Source organism: Lactuca saligna, chromosome 3 (assembly GCF_052625555.1).
Source record: "Lactuca saligna cultivar CGN05327 chromosome 3, ASM5262555v1, whole genome shotgun sequence".
Taxonomy (NCBI): Eukaryota; Viridiplantae; Streptophyta; class Magnoliopsida; order Asterales; family Asteraceae; genus Lactuca; species Lactuca saligna.
The window spans coordinates 116,565,207-116,587,460 of NC_136419.1; positions in this window are offsets into that span (position 1 = coordinate 116,565,207).

Here is a 22,254-nt window from a genome sequence, read left to right on the forward strand (position 1 = left end):
AGCTGGTGAATTCATAAGTATTAATGTGTTTTTGATTTGTAAAACTTGTAATGAAAGACTTGATATTGTTCTGAAAGAAAGTTCGTATAAGTGTGGAAATGTTTGTAAGTAATCGAAACCGTTTGGTAAACCCTAGAAATCCCTATGATTCCTATTAGTATAGATGAAATCTTCTACCAAGACCTAGTTGTTTTGAAAGTAGTCTTCTACCAAGACCCAACTGTTTGACAATTATTATTAATATAAGAAATTGTATCCTTTGGTACAAGGATACTCAAATACGATTCACCTCATTTGTTATGTGGATGAGTCACAAGATAATGGTAATAATATAACTAACTTACGTATTATCCCTTTATACTAAGATAACTAACAGTGTTAACTTTAGACATCCGTAGATGTACATTTACCTCTGTTGCTAACAGCTGGGTGTAGGAATAGTTAATCCCTTAAAGTATACTTGTAATGGTATCAACCAAAGACATCCATGGATGTGCATTTACCTCTGTAGCTAATAGAGATTCTAGGAGTGGTTAATCCCATAAAGTATCCTTTGGTACTAGGATATAAAGTCCAATCTATCTTGTTGGTGATGTGTTTGTATTACAAGGTAAAGATAGAAAGGAGGACTATATAACAGTATCTAGACAAATAATATGTAATAGTAATTTTCCATATAATGTCTATGTAAAAGTATTCATGTATAAGTATCCATGTAAGATTGTTCATGTAAACGTACTCATGTAAGCGTATCTATGTAAGAGTATCCCTATAAATATATCCATGTAAGAGGAATCTCTGTAAGAGTATCCATTCATATAGCATGTAGTCTAGACTCATTAATGAACTGACTCTGGTGTAATTTCTTGTAATAAGAATAATGTTTTGTATCCCCTAAACTGTTCCTATAATAGTTTACTAGAATGTACTTGATGAGTGTCCAAGTAGATTTATACACCCTTGCTACCTAAGAGCGTCAGAACAGAATTAACTGATGGAACATTTATGACTATATATGTACACATGATATATATAACTAATATTTAAACGACCTTCGGACGGGTACCCGATATCCCACCAGACCACATCCAAATCGACGAAAAGGAAATAGGGTGGATAGCCTTCCTAAGTCTTTTAAACATTTCTTATATGACTATACATATAGAGGCATGCAATTTATAATATAAAAGCATAAAAGAAGTTTTGTAAAACCATTGAAAAGTCTAATAAAGAATTTTTGACTTGATGTCAGTTTATAAAACGATTAAAAGTATTTTGTTTGATAAGACAGTTTAAGTACACGGAAAACCACCGTTTGAAAACATATTTGTAACCGAGTTTGAAAGGAAGCTTACAGTGTGTAAGCCAGTTTGATAAAGAGCTTTAATCATGTAAAAACGTTTAAGAAAGTCATTTGAAGTAATATGTTTAGTAAAACTGCTAAACTTATAGTAAATCCATTTGTATACTAGTTATAAATCCCATATGATTGATTTATTAACAACAAGTATCCCAAAATATTGATTTTTTTGTGCCAAAATAATCGTATGATTGTAGTACCAAAGATGGACACATATACATACAGTATAAGCAGAGTGTTTGATTTATATATATATATATATATATATATATATATATATATATATATATATATATATATATATATATATATATATATATAACAACACTTTTCATTTCAAAAGTTATGATGTTATCATGATATATTTTTCATACGAAAGTTTTCCCTATAATTATTATAAATCACATATGATTCCGTTAATAAAAAGCGTATAATGAACTTTATTATATAACACACGATAATAATCGAGTATTTAACTTGTATTCCCCCCTTAAAAGCATATAAAAGTATTTATAAAACATTTAAAAGTGTAGTTTATAGGGGTATGAACTCACTTGATTAATTGAAGAAAGCGTGACGAAAACCGAGCAGAACTTCTACTCGAGAAAGCGGATCTCTCGAGATTCTCGGGAAATCTCGGGAGCACAAACGACCTTCGGGACTCGAGCAAAGTGATCGGGGATTCGGGGTAGTATGGGCACGGAAAACGAGGCAAGATCGTAAGAGAAATGAGAGAAATGGGGTGTTTTTCCCGGAATCCTCGCATCTCTATTTATAGGGGTCTGAGAGGTATCGTTACGCGGGGCATACGAGAGTACGCGCTGCGTATTCATGCGTCATGCATGAGCGCATCCTCGGTTGAAACATCGGAGCAACGTGGACGAACCGGAGCCGCTGACTCGTTCTTCGGATAATACCGGGCCTTAATTAAATTTATATTTTAATTAATTAGTAAACTTCAAAAATTCATATCTTTCTCATACGAACTCCATTTTCGACGTTCTTTATATCCACGCGAAGGTGAGACTACGATCTACAACTTCGTTTAGACTCCGTTGGCTAGTTGTGAATTTATTTTTAATATTATATTTTTAATAGGTCGGGACAGGAAAAGTCCGTTAAAGTTCCATAACTTCTTCATCCGACGTCCGTTTTCGTCAGACTTTTTACCGTTGCGCTAGTATTGTTGAGCCCTTCGATTCTCATTTAGATTGTGTCGGCTAAAAGTCTCTCGATCTCTATTTCGAGTTTTTAGCTGTCTACTGTTATATCTGTAACTTAGAAAAATCACAACTTCCTCATACGAAGTCAGATTTGGACGTTCTTTTTGTGTACGTTTACGGTTTGATGATATCTAAAACTTTTATTTAGATATCTAAAGCTAAAAATTATGTTATTGAAACTTCGCGTTTTACGTCTATCATTGTTGCCGGTTTTGCCGAGAATCTTCGGTTGGTCAAAACTTCTTCGTTATAACTCAGATTCTTGGGTTCTTTATATGTACGAAAACCTTGATACGATTCCTACCACTTTATTTAACCCAAATAAGATTTTAGGAAAGTTTAATTTTTACCTATATTTGACTGATGTTATATTTCATTGTCTCGAAATATCGGGTTGTCACATCATCCCCCCGTTAGAGGGAATTTCGTCCCGAAATTAGAGTTTAAGCAGAATTGATACTACGCTACGGATAGAAGTTTAATTTGATCTTTGCGTTCCTAAGTGAATTCAAATCCTCGCATGGCCTTCCAATGAACCTTTTACTATCGAGGAACGACTTTGTTTCTTTCGTTTGCCTTACTGGTGTGATAACTCTTCTTGGTCGAATGTATGGTGGATGTTTTGTGGACTGTGAAATTAGTACACCTTGTACCCTACAAGTAGTGTCTCCAGATCTTCAGAGCAATTATCATTGCTCCTGACTCAAGATCATGTGTTGTATAGTTAACTTCCTGTGTCTTAAGCTGTCTTGAGGTATAGGCAGTGACCTTTCCTCTTGCATAAGAACACAACCTAGTCGTACTGATTATGAAGTAAAAACCTTGTGGTCGATTAGATGTCGTGAAGATCTAAAAGTAAGTATGATTACTCATGAATTTAGGAAAAAGAATAGGTACTTTTGTTCCATCTGTCTCTCTTGTCCCGATCGGTGGAAAGGGCATGTGTTTGGCTTCTAAGTTTATTCGCATGACAACATGATCACTCGTAGTCTTAAGTAGTCTCCATCCTGAAGTTCATCTTAGAACTCATACCTGGTTCATCAATTACAGTTTCGCGTATATGAGTCGTATATAATTAAGATTGAAAAGGTAGTCGAATAAATGATTCTTCTTTAAGCCCACATCCCAATGAGGAAAAGAAGTTAAAGTGGAATCATCAATTCTAAACCTGTAGAACCTTGATTATATACTACCCCTATGTATACATTCTTCAACGATAGATCAACCGTATGGGTCTTTGGATTGAACTTGATGTACTGCACGAGTGGTACTTTCGGGCGGTTTGTTGAATTTTTCTTTGGAAAGGATGGGAAACAATAAGTGCTCTATGCACGAGTACTTTGATGTTCTGGAATGACGGCTTTGCTAGAAAGATGATTTCGGAGGAAGAGATGTATGTATGAAGCTGTTTTTGTGAGGATCAAATTGAATCAGGTCGTATGATAATGTCGGAATCATAAGGAAACTTAAAGACATTAGATTTGAACTTAAGACGTTTACAGACAAAACACAACCGTGCAACCATCAACAGAGTTACAACACTTTAGACTACTATAAGACTATTGCTGTAAATAAGGTATACTACAAAAGGTAAGTATACGCAGTATGAGCATCCCTATACCGACGGGATCCCGCAAAAATAAGACTCTAGTTGCACTAGTTTTAAACATATTTTAAAAAGACATACATAATACTGACGATTGGAAGTGAACCTATACTATAGTAGGGTCCTTCGTTGCTTCTTTCCATTCTGAGGTGAAACTCCTCCGGATTCGCCATCATCCTTCTCTGTTGGACAGTCCCTCTTGAAGTGTCCCATTACGCCACATAGATGGCATATTCGAGAGATTTCGACATTGGTGTTTGAAGTAATGTGTTGGGTCCGTGTCCGGCAGCAATTTGTAGTATGTCCGTTCTTGTTGCATTTAAAGCAGTGTAACGGACGACAACCACCTAGATGATGGAAGCTGCACTTATTGCATTTCAGTAGGTTTCCGGCATACTGCCGAGCTGGTGTAGGGACAATTGGGATACTAGAAGAGATGGTAGTAGGAGGTACAGATGTCGTGGCTACGAAGGTTGCCACATGTTTTTGTCTTTTTCTCGCCCCTTGTGGTTATTTTCCTTTAGCTTTAGCCCAGAACTTTCGTTTATTATTCTTGGGCTTGGGATTCGGGGTGTTGTGGTAGTTTGTTGCTCGTTGAGGTATTTGATTGTTACTTGGATTGGAATTATTGTTAACAATACCGCTAACATCCGCATTGTTAGCATTAAGGTGGGTCAGAACAGCTGACACGGCAGCCGAGACTGCAGCTTGAAAGGTAGTTGCATCAATCTGAAGAGTTGGTGTTTGGTTGATGGGTTGATCGTTTTTCTTCGGCGACATGATTCTGTTGCATGGAAAGAAAATGAATTTATGAGTGAGTATGGTTGAACCTGGATGTACTTCGATCGCTTAAGTAAAGAGTAGAAGTATGTTCTTGAAGTTTTGACCTACATCTCTATGATGCAGTCCTAGTACAGATAAGAAGTATGTTCATGATAGTTTGACCTACATCCCTATGATGTAGTCCTAGTTCAGAGTAGAAGTATGTTTGTAGAATGGTCTTTAAACGTTTATCGTTCAAGCCGAGGTATTATAGGTTGGTGGATAATATGATCCAACCTTTAAAAGAGGCTTGAAAATGATTTTGGAGTTAAATTACCATAGTCCAATAACTTGACTACATGGGGTTTCAGATAGACTCCAACGGTAGTAAAACGAAGGTATTTGAACAATGAGTAACACGGAAGTTAGTCGACTTTCGATATCATTGATGTTTAAAATGTAATAGATTTGGGGAATTGACCTTGTTGTAGGTCATACATCATATTCGGAGTAGAAAAGTCCTTGACAGCATAAAGACTTTACTAAAAGTACTTACAGTACAAGGTAGTCACATAGAAAGTACTACACAGCACATAGACATGAACATGGTTCTTTAAAACAAAGAAGGAAGTAAGGTATCTCCTATTGGCGATGGTCACCCCTATGGTGAACCCTTAGTTGACGTTTCATATCAAGCAGGTATCTCTCGTACACCCTCTGGCGTACTTGGAGCTCTATGACTTCGGCTCGGGTTTCAGCTAGTGCTTGCAGTAGGGTCTCATGGTTTCTCTCAGATCTCTCACTGGTGATCAAGGTGATTGGTGCAAATGGTATGCATTCTTGAATTGGTATTAACCTCTTCGATACGTTGAAAGGTCGTCCTGCCCTGAATTACGTTTCGGGCAACTCTATGGATTATGATTTGTAGGACTCTATCTGCTGAGATTCCTTCACTTGAGTGGTAGAAGCTTCGGTATCCATTAAACGGCATAGGTTGATTTTGTTCTTCACTCCATGTTTCCAAGCGTTCTACCCAAGGAGGCATCGGGCCATGAAGGGCTGGACGAGGGTTAGGGTTTGAATTGGGAGCTACTGGGGGTAGGTTCTCATCCTCGAGTTCGGAGTTATCATCATCCAAAAGGTCTTCAGCATGGTGATCATTCAAAAGGGAATGGATGATCATTCTCTGGTTCTTCTCTGAACCATCCAGCACTGCCTTTGTTCGGGGAGTACGGGTTGTCGTGGGGATGGAGTCCAGCCATGTTATCTATACGATAATTTAGGTAAAGAAATAATTATTAGACGGACTATCTAGATAATTATTAAATAACCTCCATTAGTTACATCATTATTTGTAAAGTGCATACCAGTTATATGTAATCAAAACAGGATAGGCTTTCGAATAAGTGAACTCAACTCCAAATTCACAAGGAATCGGGGTAAAGCAGAATTTCATAGATTCTAAGTCTATGACATCCTAGTTACATATAACCTTAGTATATCCACTTAGCAACTATCAACTTAGTAATGAAGATCCTTTCTGGTTCTCAAGTAAATAATTATAGTAACACAAAATACTCCTATAGTATTTTAGACTTAGGTTCTGTTATAATGTTCTCATTGTGGTGGTGTTGGTAAGTTTTTAGACTTGTTGCCACATCACAACCATTCTTGGGCATATGCTAATCACTCCTCGGACCAGCATAGTTGATCAGGCTATGCCATTTCCAGGACTGACCATACATCCCCAAGCTTACTTGTGATATTCAACAATCGTAATACTTTTGTTCTTGTCATTGTGACACTGATTTTAGTATGAATGCAGGCACGTATACTTAATTAAATATTTTATTATTTAAAAGTATAAACTCTTGGTCAGAGTATTTTTAATCCCATTGTAGTTATAGTTAGTATATCTTTTATGGGTTGATATACTTAATTCGCTATAAATAATGTTCTGATACCAATCTGTCACACCCCCAAACCAGAACGGCGGAAACGTTCGGGGGCGGAGGACATCATGTTCAATATCATAACAGTTCATAGAAAGGAAAGTACACACCACCATATATAGTAAGTTTGCAAGATGTTTACATAATTGTATTCATTACATGTTCAAAAGATAAATACATAAACATCATTCAAAAGAAGTAATTAACGCCAGCGCGTTAATCCCAAAAGTTGATTCCCAACCTGCTTAGCGATTTCCTGAGAATACAAGTTATTTCAAAGAAAAAGTGTCAACAATTAAGTTGGTGAGTCCATAAGTAATTTAGAAAAATTGGATGCCATTCCAAAATGGGTGTATGTTTTCCAGTAAACGTAGCATTTCAAAATGTAAAGAGTTGTGATTTGTTATGTTGAAAATGAATGCATTAGATCCAGAAAATCCCATATTTTCCCTAATGGTTGAGATACGAGTTGTTGTGTTTTCCAAGAAAACCCTTATTTTCTTATAAAAGTATGAAATGCATATAAATATTCGTGTTATAAGTTGTAAATGATTGCACCGGGAAAATCCCTTATTTTCCTATTAGTTGTTTGGTTTGTATGCAGGAAAAACCCTTATTTTCCTCACACAAAATGGCAGTCTCTAAGACCGAAAATTGCAAGAAACCGATGTTTCTCGTAAGTTGTGTCATAGTTTTATATATAATAAAACTACGCGAAGATCGAACCGGTTGGATGAAAAATAGTTTTAATAGCTACTCGTTCATCAAAACTGAATATCATAATAATTGTATATCCGATGAGTTTTATAACCATACTAAACATAATATGCCTGTAACGACGTTCTTCAGGTGTCGCAGTGCTATGACAACTGTCACCCCAAAAGACGGACTATAGCTAACAGTCAAGGCGCGGGATCATGACTTCCCGTATAGATCTATACACATTTGACACGTTCTCGTCGCGGGAGATTCTGGTTATAAACAGGACTTACTGCAGTACTTTCTAATAAAGAAAAGTAACGTTTGAAGATGTACACGGCTCATGGATTCTCAATTAAGTTGATATTAAAGTGATAGTTTTGTATGCAAAGTTTATCCCTTTTCACAATGTTTGATAAAGCAAAATCATAAGTTTATAGAATGTATAAAAAGATTTAACAATGAAAGACCATTATATACTTCGTATAAGTCTAATGCACACAAAGTATGACAAGAGTTTTCCATAATAGTAATGAGTTCCCAAGTGGTTTATTTGATAACACAAGTGAAGTGAAACTTTATAAAATACATGATAATAACCGTATGTTTACTTGTATTCCCCCCCTAAAAGAGTATAAAAGCATTTAAAAATGTATTTAAAGTGTGTTTGAAAGGGGTATGAACTCACTTGACAACTTGAAGATAGCGAGATGGAAAAACGGCAGAGTTTCGTCTCGGAAAATGGATTTTCCTCGGAAATCTCGGGATTCCTCGAGAGAAAAATCGACCTTCAGATCTTGCACGAAGCGACCAGGGCTTCGGGGTAGTATGAGCACGGAAAACGAGGAAAAACGCAAGAGAAATGAGAGAGAATGAGCCCTTTTCTCGGGAGCCCTCGCATCCCTTTTATAGGGGGGCGGATCAGCTTGCGTACGCGGGGCGTACTCCCGTACGCGGCGCGTACGGGACGTCATTGCTGACCGCTTCCTCGGCTGCAGCGTCTCGGATGGGACGGGAGAGGGATAGCTCGCATAGGGGCGACGTGGACGATCCGAGGCCGTGGCCTCTGAGTACGCGGCGCGTACTCTAGCCCTAGGCTGACTCCTCTTCAGATAATACCGAATTTTGAATAAAAATTATATATAAATTAATTATCAAACTTCAAAAATTCATATCTCCCTCATACGAACTCCGTTTTTGACGTTCTTTATATCCCCGCGAAGGTGAGACTACGATCTACAACTTTCATTTAGATTCCGTTGGCAAATTCCGAAATTATTTTTATTATTTATTTATTAAAGTGACGTGTTTAAGGAATTTCTTTAAAAATTCATAACTTATTCATATGATGTCCGATTTGAGCGTTCTTTTTATGCATGTTTGTAGTTTAACGATATCTATGACTTTCATTTAGACACCTAAGGTCAGAAAGTGTTTTATTGAAACTTTGCGTTTTTACGCAACTTTGTATTGCTGGTTTTTGTCGGAAAACTTATAATGAGCATAACTTCTTCGTTATAACTCGGATTTTTGTGTTATTTATATGTTTGGAAACCTTAAGACGATAACTACCACATAGTGTACTCCAAATAGAGTTTTTGAATACTTCATATTCTATTTCCTTTCTCAAGGAGGTTACATGACTCGATCTTTACTGACTTGAAATAACGGGTTATTACATCATCCCCCCGTTAGAGGGAATTTCGTCCCGAAATTTTTAATACAAAAGAAGAGTCTTAGGGGCTGGGGAAGAGATGTGGATACTTCTGTTGCATTTGATCCTCTCGTTCCCACGTGAACTCGGGTCCCCTCTTAGCATTCCATCGGACCTTTACTATTGGAATGCGACTCTGTTTAGTTCGTTTAACTTCCCTATCCATGATCTCGACGGGTTCTTCCACAAAGTTAAGATTTTCATTTAGTTCGATCTCATCGAGTGGAATTACAAGTGTTTCGTCGGACAGACACTTCTTCAGGTTTGATACGTGGAATACTGGATGTACTTTGTTAAGCTCTATTGGAAGTTGGAGTTTGTAGGCTACTGGACCAACCCTTGAAATGATTTCGAAGGGTCCAATGTACCTAGGATTCAGCTTCCCACGCTTTCCAAAGCGTATCATTCCCTTCCAGGGTGAGACTTTCAGTAGTACCCGATCGCCAATCTGGAATTCCAATGGTTTACGTCTTTTGTCGGTGTAGCTCTTTTGTCTATCCCTCGAGGATCTCAGTCGTTCTCGTATTTGCACGATGTTTTCAATAGTTTCTCTGATGATCTCTGGACCAGTGAGGGTGCTATCAGGGACGAGACCTTTTGCTAGTTGGGTGTCGCCTACTTCCGTCCAGCACAGAGGTGATCTGCACTTACGGCCGTAAAGGGCTTCAAATGGAGCAGCATTGATACTGGTATGATAACTATTGTTATAAGAGAACTCAACCAAAGGTAAGTGAACATCCCATGCTTTACCAAAGTCGATTACACATGCTCGCAACATGTCTTCCAAGGTTTGGATCGTTCTTTCGCTCTGTCCGTCAGTTTGGGGGTGATAGGTTGTACTCATGACCAATCTTGTTCCCATGGATTTTTGCAATGATTGCCAGAACCTAGACGTGAATCTGCTGTCTCTATCCGAGATGATAGACATTGGCACTCCATGAAGTCGTACGATCTCTCGGATGTAGATTCTCGATAGCTTTTCCATTTTATCAGTTTCCTTGATTAGTAGGAAATGAGCGGACTTGGTTAATCTATCGACGATTACCCAAATAGTATCTTGGCCACCCTGAGTTTTGGGCAATTTCGTTATGAAGTCCATGGAAATCTGCTCCCATTTCCACTCAGGAATTTCAGGTTGTTGGAGTAGTCCTGAGGGTTTCTGGTGTTCTATTTTGATCTTGGCACAAGTCAAACACTTGCTCACATATGTAGCAATCTCTGCTTTCATTTTTGGCCACCAGTAGAGTTGTTTGAGATCTTGATACATCTTGTCTGACCCGGGGTGTACGGAGTATGGAGTTTTGTGTGCCTCGCTCATAACTACCTCTCTAAGTCCACCAAACTTGGGCGTCCATATTCGGTTCATGAGGTAGCGTGCTCCGTCACTCTTGATTTCTAAATTCTTGTCCATTCCCCTAAGGGTCTCACTTGTCACGTTTTCGGGTTTCAGGGCCTCTATCTGAGCTTCCTTGACCTGTGTCGACATGGCTAATGACTTCACTCTTCGGCCATAGTACTCCTTACGGCTAAGGGCATCTGCCACGACATTAGCCTTTCCTGGATGATTGCGAATCTCACATTCGTAGTCGTTGAGTAATTCGACCCAACGTCGCTGCCTCATGTTCAACTCCTTCTGGTTGAAGATGTGTTGTAGGCTCTTGTGGTCTGTAAAGATAGTGCATTTGGTACCATATAGGTAGTGTCTCCAGATTTTAAGAGCGAAGACCACCGCCCCAAGCTCTAAATCATGAGTGGTGTAATTGACCTCATGCGTTTTTAGTTATCGTGAGGCATATGCAATAACCTTTCCCCTCTGCATTAGTACAAAGCCCAGCCCTTGCTTCGAAGCGTCGCAATATACTACAAAATCTTCGGTCCCTTCAGGGAGAGAAAGGATGGGCGCACTGCAAAGGGCCTGTTTCAAAGTCTGAAATGAAGAATCTTGCTTTTCTCCCCAATTGTAGGTCACACCTTTCTGGGTTAAGGCGGTAAGAGGCTTTGCGATGCTGGAGAAATTCTGGATGAACCTTCGATAATAACCAACCAGGCCTAGGAATTGGCGAATTTCTGTTGGTGTAGTTGGCGCAGACCAGTTTTTGATAGCCTTGATTTTTAATGGATCCACGTGGATCCCTTCCTTGCTGACCACGTGACCGAGAAAGTCCACCTTTCTAATCCAAAATTCACATTTTGAGAATTTTGCATACAGTCTCTCAGTCTGTAACGTCTCTAGCACTTGCCTCAGATGTTGACCATGCTCTTCTTTATTCTTTGAATAAATGAGTATGTCGTCTATGAATACTATCACGAATTTATCCAAGAATGGACGACATACCCGATTCATTAGATCCATGAATACGGCTGGGGCATTGGTTAGCCCGAACGGCATCACTACGAATTCGTAATGTCCGTATCGTGTTCGGAAAGCTGTCTTGGAGATATCACTCTCCAGGACTCGCAGCTGGTGATATCCCGACCTCAGATCGATCTTGGAGAAGTAGTTGGCTCCTTGAAGTTGGTCGAATAAGTCATCGATTCGGGGTAGGGGGTATCGGTTCTTGATGGTAAGTTTGTTGAGTTCTCGGTAGTCGATGCACATTCTGAATGATCCATCCTTCTTTTTCACGAACAGTACAGGTGCTCCCCATGGTGAGAAGCTCGGCCTGATGAATCCTTTTCCCAGTAGTTCATTCAGTTGGCTGGATAGCTCTTGCATTTCTGCCGGGGCTAATCGATAGGGTGCTTTGGCTACTGGGGTAGCTCCGGGAACCAGATCGATTCGGAACTCCACTTGTCTCGCGGGTGGTATTCCCGGAAGGTCCTCGGGAAAAACATCGGGAAAATCGCGTACGTCGGGCACACTCTTGATATCTTGGACTTTGCGTTTCACATCCACAACATGTGCCAAGAACGCGTGACACTCCTTGCGTAGGCATTTCCGAGCTTGGATATTTGAGATGATACGAAGAGTGGTACTTGGTTTGTCGCCCAAGACAATGAAAGTTTCGCCGGTTGGCAGATTAAGGCGAACGGCCTTATCGTAACATAGAATGTCTGCATGATGAGAACTCAGCCAATCCATGCCAATGATGACATCGAAACTCTTAATCGAGACTGGCATGAGGTTGATCGAAAAGGGATTATCGTTTAAAGTTAGGGTGCAGTTTAAGTATATCTCTTTAGTGCCTTCGGTTTTCCTGTTGGCCATTTCTACTATGAATGGTTCACTCAATGATTGTGGTATTGATTTTAGCAGGCCTTTAAAGTCGTGACTCACAAAACTCCTTTCCGCTCCACTATCAAACAAAATGCATGCATACGAGTTATCGAGAAGAAACGTACCCGTAACAACTGTAGGGTCCGCAATGGCTTCATCCTGTCCCATTGCGAAAACTCGGCCCCTTCCGCCGGTATTCCGGTTGTTTACCCTTGGGCAGTACTTGCGGTAGTGCCCCGTGTCTCCGCACTCGAAGCAGGCGCGGTTTACCCCGGTATTAGTGGTGGGAACGGATGGTTGGATTGGCCCTTTGCAATAGCGGGTTGTATGTCCCTTTTTATTACAGTTGGTGCACTGCAGATTGGGGCAAGGACCGTGGTGGTGGAAACTGCATCGGTTGCATTTAGGAAGTTTCCCAATATATGAGCTCGTGGGGGCAGGGTTCACAGGTACAGTCATAGTGTGGGTTGCTATTACTTGTTGTTTCCTGGGGTTTTCCTGGAGAGTTTGTCCCCTCCTTTTGTTCCAAGTCTTACTCTGGCCCTGAGTTTCCCTAGGTGGATTTGCGGTTGTTGAAACGATACTGGGTTTTACTCCGTGGTCGATGAGTCGCTGAGCCAGGCGCTTAGCGCTGTTGTAGGTAGCAGGGCCGGAAGCTAAGACATGCCCTTGAATCTGGGGTGACAACCCCCAAATGTACCTTTCAACCTTCTTTGATTCTGGGTTGACCATGGTAGGGCATAGTGCAGCGAGGTCGTTGAACCTAGCGGTGTAGGTGACTAGGTCAGACCCAGTCATTTTCAGATTCCAGAGCTCCTGCTCAAGCTTTTGTATTTCGCCCCTTGGGCAGTATTCTTCCAGTAGTAGAACCTTTAGGTCGTCCCAACTCATGGCGTTGGCGACAGTGAGCGTCACTGAATTCACATGGCTTTTCCACCAAGTGAGGGCTCGATCTACAAAAGTGCAGGCAGCGAACTTGACTTTGCTTGCTTCTAGGCATGAGCAGATCTCGAAGACCGTTTCGGTCTTTTCGAACCATTGCATTAGTGCAATGACTCCTCCTGTTCCATTAAAAGTTTTTGGCTTAGCGTTAGAGAACTCCTTGTAGGTACATTCTCTTCCTTGGCCATGACCAGTGCCATGATTTGGATGATTCGTGTTGCTTCCCGCCCCTCCATTCCCTTGGGAGTTTATTTGCAAGAGGGCTGCAGTTACTGCTGCCGTGATAGCAGCCTGAACCATGGCCGGATCATAAGCTGGTGGTGGAGGTGGTGGTGGTGCCGTGCCCGGCCTAGGCCTTAGGTTTGGACGAGGAGGCATCTTGCTGCCAAAAGAAAAATATGGAAGAAAATTATAAGTTTTGGCAGTTCAAAGATGAATGATATTGAATGAACTTTTAATAGTTCTAAGAAGTTGAGTTTGACTAACACAATGTTTTGAGCTTGAAAGTAAAGCTTGAATAGATGCACCAATGAATCGAACTATTTGCGCATGATTAACAACGGTAAGAAGAGCGGTATACCCTTATATATATTAAACATATAGTTGTGTTACAGCGGGGTCTAGACAAAATTTCTTGGCCTCTCTAAAGGCCTCCGGTTACGGAAAATTTTTAAAGAAAATAATACTTTTATCCGAACTCCTAGTTTATAACAAAATTTGAGAGTTGGGCAAGTACTACTTGCGGTGCGCCTTGCGTTTGGAGCTCGACTCTGTGTCGGACTGCTTCGACCCCATGAGGCGTCTATCAAACGCAGCTTGTTGTTCTCTTAATTCTGCGAAGGCCGCGTTTGCTTGTGCTTGAAACGCTTCAGCGCGAATGTGGATGTCGTTCTGCATCAACTCTAGGCGGTTGATATCGGCCGTGTGAGTTTGCACATCCACATTGATCTCTCGGATTCGGTTGGCTTGCACTCCAGATTGATAGCACTGGTTGGCGAGTTTGCCAACCATGACCGGAAGTGCGCGATCGGCTGATCCCCCGCCTTTCACATCATAGAAGTCTCGGCACATGCCGTAAGGAGGGCGTAAGCTTTGTTGTTGGCTCCAATGATGGAGGTGACTTCCCCACACTGGAGTGGGTCCTTGGAAATTCCTCACGTGGACGGGAGGTTGTAGGACTGGTGGATTTATAATTTCTGGCTCCGAATCCGTGCCAGAGTCATCCCCTGCCTCCAAATCTATAGGCTCTTCGTCTTCTTCAGAATCTGCTTCGATCCACCCACCATTACCTTGGTTGGGGTAGTAGGGGTCATTGGGGTGATGGAATCCCGCCATTTAGACTGTACGAGAATAGGGTTAAAAGTTTACTATAAGTTAGAGCACATGAAACTTTCTCTCGAGTTTAATGGTTGACGGCACTCGAATACACCCTCAATATTCTTTAGTGATATGCTTTTGGTAATTTTAAAATTTGTTGTCCATTACAGACACTCCTTGGCATATGTTTAGTCGGCTCTTGGACAAATATAGTTGATCAGGCTATATCCTTCCCAGTTCTGATTACATGTCCCAAGGCATACCTGCACTGCACAACTGATATATAATACTTCAATGTTGTTTTAATTATGATACTGACCATGTTGTTGATATGAAATGAATGCATGCCTACTTTACAAAAACTAAAATAAAAATTTAATTTTTAAAAGTATGACTCTTACTCAGAGTGTTTTTACCCAGTTGAGTTTATAGTTGTATACCAAAAAGAAATGGTTTTGATATACTTAATTCCCTATAAACAATGCTCTGATACCAATCTGTCACACCCCCAAACCAGAACGGCGAAAACGTTCGGGGGCGGAGGACATCATGTTCAATATCATAACAGTTCATAGAAAGGAAAGTACACACCACCATATATAGTAAGTTTGCAAGATGTTTACATAATTGTATTCATTACATGTTCAAAAGATAAATACATAAACATCAATCAAAAGAAGTAATTAACGCCAGCGCGTTAATCCCAAAAGTTGATTCCCAACCTGCTTAGCGATTTCCTGAGAATACAAGTTATTTCAAAGAAAAAGTGTCAACAATTAAGTTGGTGAGTCCACAAGTAATTTAGAAAAATTGGATACCATTCCTAAATAGGTGTATGTTTTCCAGTAAACGTAGCATTTCAAAATGTAAAGAGTTGTGATTTGTTGTGTTGAAAATGAATGCATTAGATCCAGAAAATCCCATATTTTCCCTAATGGTTGAGATACGAGTTGTTGTGTTTTCCAAGAAAACCCTTATTTTCTTATAAAAGTATGAAATGCATATAAATATTCGTGTTATAAGTTGTAAATGATTGCACCGGGAAAATCCCTTATTTTCCTATTAGTTGTTTGGTTTGTGTGCAGGAAAAACCCTTATTTTCCTCACACAAAATGGCAGTCTCTAAGACCGAAAATTGCAAGAAACCAACGTTTCTCGTAAGTTGTGTCGTAGTTTTATATATAATAAAACTACGCGAAGATCGAACCGGTTGGATGAAGAATAGTTTTAATAGCTACTCGTTCATCAAAACTGAATATCATAATAATTGTATATCCAATGAGTTTTATAACCATACTAAACATAATATGCCTGTAACGACGTTCTTCAGGCATCGCAGTGCTATGACAACTGTCACCCCAAAAGACGGACTGTAGCTAACAGTCAGGGCGCGGGATCATGACTTCCCGTATAGATCTATACACATTTGACACGTTCTCGTCGCGGGAGATTCTGGTTATAAACAGGACTTACTGCAGTACTTTCTAATAAAGAAAAGTAACGTTTGAAGATGTACACGGCTCATGGATTCTCAATTAAGTTGATATTAAAGTGATAGTTTTGTATGCAAAGTTTATCCCTTTTCACAATGTTTGATAAAGCAAAATCATAAGTTTTTAGAATGTATAAAAAGATTTAACAATGAAAGACCATTATATACTTCGTATAAGTCTAATGCACACAAAGTATGACAAGAGTTTTCCATAATAGTAATGAGTTCCAAGTGGTTTATTTGATAACACAAGTGAAGTGAAACTTTATAAAATACACGATAATAACCGTATGTTTACTTGTATTCCCCCCCCCCCCCTAAAAGAGTATAAAAGCATTTAAAAATGTATTTAAAGTGTGTTTGAAAGGGGTATGAACTCACTTGACAACTTGAAGATAGCGAGATGGAAAAACGGCAGAGTTTCGTCTCGGAAAATGGATTTTCCTCGGAAATCTCGGGATTCCTCGAGAGAAAAATCGACCTTCAGATCTTGCACGAAGCGACCAGGGCTTCGGGGTAGTATGAGCACGGAAAACGAGGAAAAACGCAAGAGAAATGAGAGAGAATGAGCCCTTTTCTCGGGAGCCCTCGCATCCCTTTTATAGGGGGGCGGATCAGCTTGCGTACGCGGGGCGTACTCCCGTACGCGGCGCGTACGGGACGTCATTGCTGACCGCTTCCTCGGCTGCAGCGTCTCGGATGGGACGGGAGAGGGATAGCTCGCATAGGGGCGACGTGGACGATCCGAGGCCGTGGCCTCTGAGTACGCGGCGCGTACTCTAGCCCTAGGCTGACTCCTCTTCAGATAATACCGAATTTTGAATAAAAATTATATATAAATTAATTATCAAACTTCAAAAATTCATATCTCCCTCATACGAACTCCGTTTTTGACGTTCTTTATATCCCCGCGAAGGTGAGACTACGATCTACAACTTTCATTTAGATTCCGTTGGCAAATTCCGAAATTATTTTTATTATTTATTTATTAAAGTGACGTGTTTAAGGAATTTCTTTAAAAATTCATAACTTATTCATATGATGTCCGATTTGAGCGTTCTTTTTATGCATATTTGTAGTTTAACGATATCTATGACTTTCATTTAGACACCTAAGGTCAGAAAGTGTTTTATTGAAACTTTGCGTTTTTACGCAACTTTGTATTGCTGGTTTTTGTCGGAAAACTTATAATGAGCATAACTTCTTCGTTATAACTCGGATTTTTGTGTTATTTATATGTTTGGAAACCTTAAGACGATAACTACCACATAGTGTACTCCAAATAGAGTTTTTGAATACTTCATATTCTATTTCCTTTCTCAAGGAGGTTACATGACTCGATCTTTACTGACTTGAAATAACGGGTTGTTACAGTAGTCTTCTACCAAGACCCGACTGTTTGACAATTATTATTATTAATATAAGAAATTGTATCCTTTGGTACAAGGATACTCAAATACAATTCACCTCATTTGTTATGTGGATGAGTCACAAGATAATGGTAATAATATAACTAACTTACGTATTATCCCTTTATACTAGGATAACTAACAGTGTTAACTTTAGACATCCGTAGATGTACATTTACCTCTGTTGCTAACAGCTGGGTGTAGGAATAGTTAGTCCCTTAAAGTATACCTGTAATGGTATCAACCGAAGACATCCGTGGATGTGCATTTACCTCTGTAGCTAATAGAGATTCTAGGAGTGGTTAATCTCGTAAAGTATCCTTTGGTACTAGGATATAAGGTCCAATCTATCTCGTCGATGATGTGTTTGTATCACAAGGTAAAGATAGAAAGGAGGACTATATAATAGTATCTAGACATATAATATGTAATAGTAATTTGTCATATAATGTCTATGTAAAAGTATTCATGTATAAGTATCCATGTAAGATTGTTCATGTAAACGTACTCATGAAAGCGTATCTATGTAAGAGTATCCCTATAAATATATCCATGTAAGAGGAATCTCTGTAAGAGTATCCCTTCATATAGCATGTAGTCTAGACTCATGAATGAACTGACTCTGGTGTAATTTCTTGTAATAAGAATAATGTTTTGTATCCCCTAAACTGTTCCTATAATAGTTTACTAGAATGTACTTGATGAGTGTCCAAGTAGATTTATACACCCTTGCTACCCAAGAGCGTCAGAACAGAATTAACTGATGGAACATTTATGACTATATATGTACACATGATATATAACTAATATTTAAACGACCTTCGGACGGGTACCCGATATCCCACCAGACCACATCCAAATCGAGGAAAAGGAAATAGGGTGGATAGCCTTCCTAAGTCTTTTAAACATTTCTTATATGACTATACATATAGAGGCATGCAATTTATAATATAAAAGCATAAAAGAAGTTTTGTAAAACCGTTGAAAAGTCTAATAAAGAATTTGTGACTTGATGTCAGTTTATAAAACGATTGAAAGTATTTTGTTTGATAAGACAGTTTAAGTACATGGAAAACCACCGTTTGAAAACACATTTGTAACCGAGTTTGAAAGGAAGCTTACAGTGTGTAAGACAGTTTGATAAAGAGCTTTAATCATGTAAAAACGTTTAAGAAAGTCATTTGAAGTAATATGTTTAGTAAAACTGCTAAACTTGTAGTAAATCCATTTGTATACTAGTTATAAATCCCATATGATTGATTTATTAACAACAAGTATCCCAAAATATTGATGTTTTTCGTGCCAAAATAATTGTATGATTGTAGTACCAAAGATGGACACATATACATACAGTATAAGCAGAGTGTTTGATTTATATATATATATATATATATATATATATATATATATATATATATATATATATATATATATATATATATATATATATAACAACACTTTTCATTTCAAAAGTTATGATGTTATCGTGATATATTTTTCATACGAAAGTTTTCCCTATAATTGTTATAAATCACATATGATTCCGTTGATAAAAAGCGTATAATGAACTTTATTATATAACACACGACAATAATCGAGTATTTAACTTGTATTCCCCCCTTAAAAGCATATAAAAGTATTTATAAAACATTTAAAAGTGTAGTTTATAGGGGTATGAACTCACTTGATTGATTGAAGAAAGCGTGACGAAAACCGAGCAGAACTTCTACTCGAGAAAGCGGATCTCTCGAGATTCTCGGGAAATCTCGGGAGCACAAACGACCTTCGGGACTCGAGCAAAGTGATCGGGGCTTCGGGGTAGTATGGGCACAGAAAACGAGGCAAGATCGTAAGAGAAATGAGAGAAATGGGGTGTTTTTCCCGGAATCCTCGCATCTCTATTTATAGGGGTCTGAGAGGTATCGTTACGCGGGGCGTACGAGAGTACGCGCTGCGTATTCATGCGTCATGCATGAGCGCATCCTCGGTTGAAACATCGGAGCGACGTGGACGAACCGGCGCCTAGCATCCGAGTACGTTGGGCGTACCGGGGATCGGACCGCTGACTCGTTCTTCGGATAATACCAGGGCTTAATTATATTTATATTTTAATTAATTAGTAAACTTCAAAAATTCATATCTTTCTCATACGAACTCCATTTTCGACGTTCTTTATATCCACGCGAAGGTGAGACTATGATCTACAACTTCGTTTAGACTCCGTTGGCTAGTTTTGAATTTATTTTTAATATTATATTTTTAATAGGTCGGGACAGGAAAAGTCCGTTAAAGTTCCATAACTTCTTCATCCGACGTCCGTTTTCGTCAGACTTTTTACCGTTGCGCTAGTATTGTTGAGCCCTTCGATTCTCATTTAGATTGTGTCGGCTAAAAGTCTCTCGATCTCTATTTCGAGTTTTTAGCTGTCTACTGTTATATTTGTAACTTAGAAAAATCACAACTTCCTCATACGAAGTCAGATTTGGACGTTCGTTTTATGTACGTTTACAGTTTGATGATATCTAAAACTTTCATTTAGATATCTAAAGCTAAAAATTATTTTATTGAAACTTCACGTTTTACGTCTATCATTGTTGTCGGTTTTGCCGAGAATCTTCGGTTGGTCATAACTTCTTCGTTATAACTCAGATTCTAGGGTTCTTTATATGTACGAAAACCTTGATACGATTCCTACCACTTTATTTAACCCAAATAAGATTTTAGTTAAGTTTAATTTTTACCTATATTTGACTGATGTTATATTTCATTGTCTCGAAATATCGGGTTGTCACATTTAGGGCTTTTAAGCCATATGAGGTGACCAACCATGATTTGCAAACATGGTTGGGGGTCAAGACTTCAGATCTAGCACATGGGAAGAGTCACAAGGAAGATTTGGGTTGCTTTTGCACCCAAGGAAGGCCCCATGCAACAAAAGAGCCATTTTAGATCCTTTTTGGCTCAAAAGTCCCATGCATGCACGTAAAGTACGTAACTTTATGTGCTAGATCGAGCTTAGGGGCTTGCATCTATCATTTGGACAAGTGTTATACATCAGAAATCGAGGATTTAGGGTGTGGACGTTATCGACTCGGTGAGTCCGTTCTTGGGACTCGACGAGTCCAAGGATTTGAGTCCCGAGTCCGTTCTTGGGACTCGACGAGTCCAAGGTTTTGATTCCCATATCTGTTGAGGGTCAAAAGAACTCAGTAAGGTGTTAGAAGGGTTGTAGCAGTACAGAAAGAGTGACCTAATGCATTGGACTTAGTTTTAGACCTAGAATTCATGGGACTCAACGAGTGTTAGAACAGACTCGGTGAGTCCAAGGCAATCTTCTTATGTTTGAAGATGAACTCGACGAGTTGTTCATACAACTCGGCGAGTCAAGGTCGGGACTTGTTCATCAGATGAAGGTGAACTCGACGAGTTTTTCATACAACTCGGCGAGTCGGATGAAGGTTCATTGATGTTCGTAAAGAAGGGGAACTCATCGAGTCGTTGCCAAACTCGACGAGTCGAGTCATGGATAAAGACGAGTAAAGGGTAGGGACTCGACAAGTTGATGGCCGAACTCGTCGAGTCGGGTCAACTGGAATTTGACTTTGACTTGGACTTGGTTGGGGATAAAATAGTCATTTTACCCTAAGAGTAGATATAAGATTATGACTGAGTGTTTTTATGGGGATTTTAGCTGGAGGATCTCCGGAGCAGCAACAGACAGAGGTTTCCCCGCGTACATTATCAGTAGCTACTCGTACAAGGTGAATTACCTTTCAGTAGGGGTGGGTCTAAGGCCACAATGTCGGCCCACCAAAGAGGAATATTTACGAGATGATTGTCTTTGTGATAATTATCTTGGTCTAGTTAAGTGCCTTGGTTATGAGATTTATCTGTATGGTATGTTATGTGTATAGTAGGGATCAGTTTCCCTGACAGTGGTCCTTAGGACTGAAGGGTAGTTCAGTACCCGAATATACCTGATTGTATGTTTATATCTTGATGTTGTGTGCTAGTGGTAGGGGTGGAATAGTCCCCAATTACCGGTTGAAAGATACCGATGATGGTTACCGGTTGAAAGATATCGATGATGATTACCGGCTGAAAGATACCGATGGAAGTTACCAGTTGAAAGATACCGGCGATGATTACCGGTTGAAAGATACCGATGATGATTACCGGTTGAAAGATACCGATGATATTGTATGGTATGTAGTATGATGGGGGAACTCAATAAGCTTTGTGCTTACGGTTTCTGTTTTGGTTTCAGGTACCTCTTCGTCTAAGGGGAAGGAGCTGGCAGCGTAGCATCGCATCACACACACACACACACACATGATTCCGCATCGGATTTTCTGGGATTGCACTCTGATTTTCATTATTTTGATGTCATGGTTTAGGACACAATATTATGATTTTGTAATGTTTTGCTTTATTGACAATGTTATGGTAAAATGTTTTAAAAATTATTAATTCAAAAATGAAATTTTCGGGCTTGAATTTTGGGATGTTACATATATTTTGACATGTACTCGAATAAGACTGGATATTGAAGACCGAAGTA